Here is an 8,158-nt window from a genome sequence, read left to right on the forward strand (position 1 = left end):
AAGTCTTTGTACATATCTCTATATCCATATTACCTCATCTCTGTTCTTTGAACTACTGCCCTGCATCAACATATCTATCATTACCTTTCCCAGACATAAATCCTCCTTAAAACCTAGCTCACTCCTCAGTTGAGCTGTTTGACTTCCTTTGGAAGACTGGCCTGCTCTGGGGGAATGTGATTCCCCCAAATATCCCCCCCTCCCTCATGCCTTTCTTCATTAAGTATCTCCTGCTTGCTTCTCTTCCTTTGAGGCCAACTTCATTCCAAACTTTCCCACCCTCTCTTACATGAGGATGAATTCATGTTGATCTAATCCCAATTACTATCTCATGGCTATTCTCTTTCCCTTTCTTCCCATTTCTTAACTGTCTTTGTTGTTCTCCCCAGCCCAGCTTGTAACTGTCTCTTCCTTGTTTAAACTTGATGTCTTCTCAAGAACTCATCTTCTTTATTTTGCTAAAGAATCTAACCTGTGAGCTTTTTGTAGTAACTTGTGAACATTTTGCAGTAACTATGCCTTATCTTTAAAAAAAAATTACTGAAGTTTTTTGAGCAGGGGAATGTCATGGTCAGCTCTGATCTGTAAGAATACAAATATGGGGACCAGTGTGAAAGATGCCGGATAGCTAGGTGGCACACTGAATAGAGCACTGGAGCTGGAGTCAGGAGGACCTGAGTTCAAAATCATCTTCAGACATTTACTAGTTGTGTGACCCTGGGTAAGTTGCTTAATTCTCTTTGCCTCCTTAACTGTAAAATGAGCTGGAGAAAAAAACTGGCAAACCATTCCAATATCATTACCAAAAATATAGAAAATATCAAATATCAAAAAAATAAAAAATATATCAAAATATCAAATATCATGAAGAATTATATATTACTGGAACAACTAAACACCAAATTGGAGAATGCATTGGAAAGAGGAGAGATGAGGCAAAGAACCAAATTGGGAAATTATTTTAACAGTCTAAGTGAAAACTAATAAAGCCATGAGTTAGATTGGGAGCTGTTAGAATAGAATGAAGGGGATGTGTGAGATATATAGCGGAAATAGAACTGGTAAGTCTTGGCAACAAATAATAATTTATATATAATAATAGTAAGCACTTATGTAACATTTTGAGTTTTGCAAAGAGCTTAAAAACTCATTTTATTCTCACACCAATAATGTGCTGTTATTGTTTCCATTTTAGAAATGAGGAAACTGAAACAGGTAGAGGTTAAGTGACTTGCTTAGTGTCACACAGCTAATAATTGTCTGAAGTGGAATTTGAGCTCATGTCTTCTTGATTCCATGTCCAATGTTCTATCTACTGTATTACCTAACTGCCTCACAAACTAATTGGCCTGCTGGGTTTAGGGAGATTAAGGATTAGATAATGATTCTGAGATTGCAAATTTGAGTGACTAGACTTGCTATTTGAAACCACTTCTTGAGGAAGAGAGGAATTGAGAGCCAGAAAACATAGATGTAAGAAGACAGAAAAAGTTAATAGAGATTGCAATAAAATTGATAGAGATAAAATGCAAATGTGTTCATGAAAGGTTCCATTTATGCCAAGTGGAAAGCAAAATATTGCTCTTACTTCATTTCCTTGTGAAATCTGAAATAGAGAGGCTAAAAGCAACTTTAAGTAAATTAAACAAGTATTGTTTGGTTTTTAGGAGTTCAAGATGAGAAATCAGCAAGTTTTGGTTTCATAGTATTTGCAATATTTTAGAGGGGAAAAAGAAATCAATGTCCATGATGTGCAATGGTTATGAGAAGGGAGACATATGTTCATGTTAACTCCTGTCACAAAAAATATAAAAGAATCAGGTTATAATGTTCAACATGTCTTCAGAATCAAGTTGTAATAGTGATATCATTGAGTCAGTTCCATTAATTTAGTCACACAGGGGAATAAAGCTATGAGTTAAAAAATAAATGTTTCATTTCAAGTTCTGAGTTCTTCATAAAGATATAACCAGAAGTGGGGAAAAGCTAAATTAATTCTTTTTTTATATTTTATTTATTTAAGACAATGGGGCTAGGTGACTTGCCCAAGGTCACACACCTAGCCAATTATTAAGTGTCTGAGTCAAATTTGAACTCAGATCCTCTTGACTGCAGGGCCATTGTGTTACCCACTGTGACAACTAGCTGCCACAAGTTAATTCTTTAAAATATGTTGCATGCATACATATATAATTTAGATCAGATAAATAAGCAACTCTGTTTCTTTTATAAAGATAACTATTTTCTGGTTACTTTGGGCAGATTACACCTCTGTTTGACTCTATTTCCTCATCTGTAAAGAAAGAAACTGGGACTAGGCTATTTTAATATAAACCACCTGTCTCTAAATCTATGGTCCTATGAATAATATTCCTTTGACAGAGACTTTTTATGCTTCTTCATGTATCCTCCAACCTTGTTGAAAGTAAGGACTATGAACAAATAAAACCAATGTAACCAAGATCAACAGTAATGTAGTAAATTGGGAAACCATTTTTATGACTAGTATTTCTGACAAAGGACTCATTTCTAAAATATACAGAGAATGGAGTCAAATTTATAAAAAAACCAAGCTGTTCCCCAATTGTCAAATGGTCAAAGTATATGCAGAGGCAATTTATAGATGAGGAAATCAAAGTGATCCATAGTCATATGAAAAATTGCTCTAAATTACTACTGATAAGAGAAATGCAAATTAAAGCATCTCTGAGGTACCACCTCACACCTCTCAGATTGGCCAATAGGACCAGAAAGGACAATGATCAATGTTGTGAGGGATATGCTCAATCTGGGTTACTAATACATTGTTAGTGGAGGTGTGATCTCATCCAATCTTTCTGGAGAGCAATTTGGAATTTGCCCAAAGGGCAATAAAAATGTGTATACCCTTTCATCCAGCAATACCACTGGGTCTATACCCTGAAGAGATTATGAAAAGGCTAAAAAACATCACTTGTACAAAAATATTCATAGCAGCTCTGTTTGTGGTGGCAAAGGAATTGGAAATTAAGTGAATATCATCAATTGGGGAATGGGTGAACAAACTGTGGTATGTTATGTTATGGAACACTATTCTATTAGAAACCAGGAAGGATGGGAATTCAGAGAAGCCTAGAAAGACTTGCATGAACTGATGCTGAACCAGAAGAACATTGTACACCATAACAGAAACATGGGGCTGATTATCAACCTTAATGGACTTGCTCAGTTCAGTGTGATAATCAGGGACAATTTTAGGATATCTGCAATGGAGATTACCATCTGTACCCAAAGAAATAATTGTGGAGTTTAAACAAAGACCAAAGACTATCACCTTTAATTTTTTTTAAAAAGTTATCTTACGTATTATGTAAGTTTGTTATCTCTTATATTTTACTTTTTACTTAAGGATATGATTTTTCTCTCAACACATTCAATTTTGATCAATGTATAGCATGGAGACAATGTAAAGACTATCAGACTGCCTTCTGTGGGGGGGTGGGGGGAGGGAAGTGAGATTAGGAGAAAAATTATAAAATTCCAAAAAAATATAGACCATGTCACTTAAATTAATTTCAGCAATTATTGTTGAGCAGTGTATTGTAGTGGATAGAGAATCAATTTTGGATCAAGAAATACTTGATATTTTACTTCTGGTATATTCTGGCCATTTGACTGGGTAAGTCACTTGACAATGTTCTTGACTTCTCTAGACCAATGTATTATAGAAAAGTTTGGTAACTTGTATTGGTAGATGGAGCTTCCTCATCTGGTTATTAATAAAATCACAAAAAAATTTCAGGTTCTTACTAGACACTAATCTATGTACAATGTATTATGTTAGACACAATACTGGTGATGCAAAGATTAAAAGTAGCCTAGTCTCTGTCCGTAGGGAACTTAATATTTTCTTTTATCTCCCTTCCCCAACCCATTACCCTAATAATAATCTTCAGTAATAGACTGCACACACAATTAGCATTGACTAAGGGGAATATGAAGGACTCATAATTATTTTTCCTTCTGTCCCTTGCCTGATTGTTAGCCTCAAGCTATTCAGGCTTTTTTGATGGTCCAGAGTCTTGTGGATAAAAACACTCAATGTGGGATACTAAGAGACAAATTGCTTTCTGACAGTGTGAAATCTAGCATAGAGAGTTTTCTGATTTTTTTCCCTAAGATTATTACCCAATTCCACTACTTCCTATTTTTTGAAGGTCTCTGAGAAAGCTTTGATCTTTTGATATAATTCATAACTTTGAAATTCTCCCAGAAAAATCACTCGGTGAATATTAAATACCACTTCAACTAAGTTCTGATATGTTTATTCTCCCTAAGAGTGCTAGTATTAGTAGAATTTATGGAAATGTACATTGGATGTGCATTAACACTTCAGTAAAAACTCTAATAAATAAAATTTCCACATTTCAGATTTCCTATTTGATTTATATATTCTAAAGCAAGAATAAGATCTATTATTAGAGAGTTGTGAACAAGAAAGAAGAAGCAACCAAGTTTGATTATCAGTAACATATATAGAATAACTACTTTGTTCAAGGGCACTGCTCATCATTTCAGATGTAAAGAAATATAACAACAACAATAATTTAAAAAACTAGCAAAATAATGAGAATAATTTCAAACAAAATGGTATCAGGATGAGAAGAATATCAAACTTGCTGCTCAATTTTCTATTGGAGTTGTACTGTCATCCTTAGCTGTTGTATTGAGGTACCCTACAGAGACCAAGCTTACATCCTAATCCTTTTTTAATCAACTATAAAAATCACATATTCAATAATCTATAGTATATTACTAATAAAAGAATAGTAGAATAGATTTGTCTCAAAAATATATCTATCTGAATTTCATTGAAAGGAGATTGAAATAATTATAAAATAAAATAACTAACATTTTATTTATCTCTTTAAGACTAAAAAGCACTTTATCTTTTCTGAGGATCAGAACCACTCAATGAAGTAGGTATTATAAGAATTTTTTGTCAAGACCTGTGACTTTACAGGCATAAGATTTTACTGATCCAGAAATTCTCTTCACCAATTGCAGACTAACAAATCTCTAAAAATCATAGACTTATTGAATTCTCTGGTACACTGAGAAAGTTTAAATGACTTGCCCAAGGTGACACAGCTAATAGGTGTCAAAGACAGATTTTGAACTCGGGTCTTTTGTGACTGAGTGCTACTCTCTACTATAACAAGTTCTTTATGAATGAAGAAATTGAAATTCAAAGAGAGGAACTGATTTGTCTTTAGACATACTATAACTGTCAGAGTTAATATTTGAATCCAAGTCTCTCCTGACTCCAAGTTCACTGTTTTTCCTCATTATATGAAATAAAGAACATTAGAATCTTTTTTTTTGATAGGCAGGAATTCCACATGAAAAAATAAATAATAATCCAAATGCTTCCAATAATCCATGAGTTTAATTGATTTAGAAGGTAAGAGAATGAAGAGGAAACCAAGGGTTGACACATGGGAGAAAGACTTCATGAAGGATAAGAACTGGTCCTTGAAGGAAGTGTAGAGTTAGATACAGAGAGAGGAGTAGAGATGATATTCTAGGAAGGGATAGCAATATAAAAAGGAATTGATAAGGAATAGTCCATCATAGTGAGTAAAACCCACCAGAGGAGACATGTATGAACTTCTAGAGTAAAGTGAGCAGAACCAATAGAACAATCTAGAAAATATCTACAACGATGGAAAGAAAAATAGCTCTGAAAGATTAAAAATCAGTCATGACTGATGACATGACTCCAGAAGATTGATGAAGAAACACATCTCCTCCCTTCTTGGGAGAGACATGATGGAGGAGAGGAGTAATATAAAACATATATTTTCATTTATGGGAGGACTTTTATTGTCTGGGAGTTAGGGAGAGCTATGGTGAAGGGAGTGGGTCAGGAGTGATAGTGATGTAAAATAAGAAGAAAGTACCATCAATGAAAAACTTAAAATATATACAGACTAGACCAGAAGGAAATTTAGAGGGGACACTGATAAGCAAGGCAGTTCTGTTGCTGTTGTATTAAATTTAATGCATAATTAAATTATATTTAGAAGTTCAGTTTCATATACAATCTATCTTTTCTTCTATATTGTATGGTTTATTTTTTAGATGTTTCTTAATTCACATTCAAATAGAAAATTAAAAAGAGAGATTGTGGAGGACTAGCCTGTCATGAAGGAAAAAAAAAGTACTGAATTGGAATTAAACACTGGGTTTAAATCCTACATTGGTACTTAGTACTTAAGTAACCATACACAAGTAACTTGACTTCTATTAACCTGTTTCTTCCTCTGTAAAATGGGGACAAAAACAGAATCTATATTGTTTGTTTCTTGAGTGAATCAAATAAGATAAAATATTCAAAGTGTTTTGCAAACCTTAATCCACTATTTAAATACTAGATATCAACATCATCATCATTAATAAAAGGAAGTTTATATTGTTTACAAAAGGCAATGGTGAATAATGGACATTTTTAAACCAGGTTTAGGGTTGGAGATGTGGTGACAACTTAATTCTTCTAGTCCTGAAACGGAGAAAATTTCCTAAAGTTTAAAAATATTAAATTCTTTTAAAAATTATTATTGAACAACTGCGTGCTATATTTCTAGCTGAGATGCACACTGTAGCTTGGGCAATACTGTTTGCATGAGATTTTTCAATTCAATTTTAGAGACTCCAGGGAATGTGGAGACCATTGAAGAGTGTTAGATCTTTAAATTATCTTCACAGAAATGCCTTGTAAGGAAAAAAGTACACACGCACACACACACACACACACACACACACACACACACACACACACACACAGCTTATTAAAAAAAAAAAGATCTTCAATACTAATCTCTTTAAATCCACTGTAGAGAAAAACATTCAGACAAAAAATGTTAAGCAATAACACAAATGTAGCCAAAGCTCTGGAAAGAAGGCTGTGTTGAAAGTTATTTCTGATGTATCTATAAATAATGTTTTGCTAATGCTCCCTTCTCTTAAAAAACAGTCCATCAGCAAAATCATGCTAGATTGTCCATGCCACTTAAATTATAATTCATTTTCCACTTAACTTTTAGGATAAACATATACAATTTGTTTAGGTAAAACATATAAAATATGATTGTTACTTTCCAGATAATATGACATATATAGTTAAAAATAAGTGTTCTGTCCTTTCTGAATATATTCTTTCATCACTTGGGCTTCAATATGAGAACATATTCAGTTTATTTTTTACAGCTGTTAGATGATAAACAGATCAGTATGGGTATAATTATTAGGGATATGAGCCAAAATATAACAAGGAATAGGAACAAAAACCTACTCAAATTGCATTTTTCAGTTTCATGAAACTACTGCAAGCCTATACAATAATATACCTACTTGCTTTTCTCAGGGAAGAACTTAGTTCATCACTAAAGGGAACAACTTCATGTAACAGGAGACATTTGTCTTACAAGTACAGGATTTTTACTCCTGAGATTAGTGCTATAAATTTGGCAAAAAGAGGTTAGGAGTTTAGCTTTGACACAGGTCCTTCTGATAGTTCAGGTTTGATAGAATGAGTCACTTATAGAGCATATGATAGTTAACGAAAAGAAATTTATGTAGCCATGACAGAAGAAGGATATTGAGCAACAAATCGAGGTAGCTAAGGGGTACCATGATGGATCTCTGCACCTGGAGTCAGTAAGAGTTCTGAGTTCAAATCCATTCTCAGATACTTATTAGCTGTGAGACACTGGGCAAATCAGGTAACCCTATTTGCCTCAGTTTGCTCATCTCTAAATAAGCTTGAGAAGAAAATGGCAAATAATAATATCCAAAAAACCAGAGTCAGATTTGACTAAAATCAACAAAAAAAATCTTCCCCCCCATTGAAATATTTGAGACATACTTTCCTTTTCTTAAAAAAAAGGATATAAGACTAATTCTGGCATTATTGTATTTCCTCTTTGTTGTCAGTGGTTTTTCCAAAGGTCAGAAGTGGAATAAGGAATACCTGAGTTCAGATCTGTTCTCAGACATTTATTAGCGGTGTAAACCTGGATAAATCCCTGTATCTCTATGTGCCTTGATTTCCTCTTCTATGAAATGAATATTATTATAAAATCACATCTCTTCCAAAGTGGTTGTGGGGAGAAAATGA

This window comes from Macrotis lagotis, chromosome 2, assembly GCF_037893015.1.
Source record: "Macrotis lagotis isolate mMagLag1 chromosome 2, bilby.v1.9.chrom.fasta, whole genome shotgun sequence".
NCBI classification, from domain to species: Eukaryota; Metazoa; Chordata; class Mammalia; order Peramelemorphia; family Peramelidae; genus Macrotis; species Macrotis lagotis.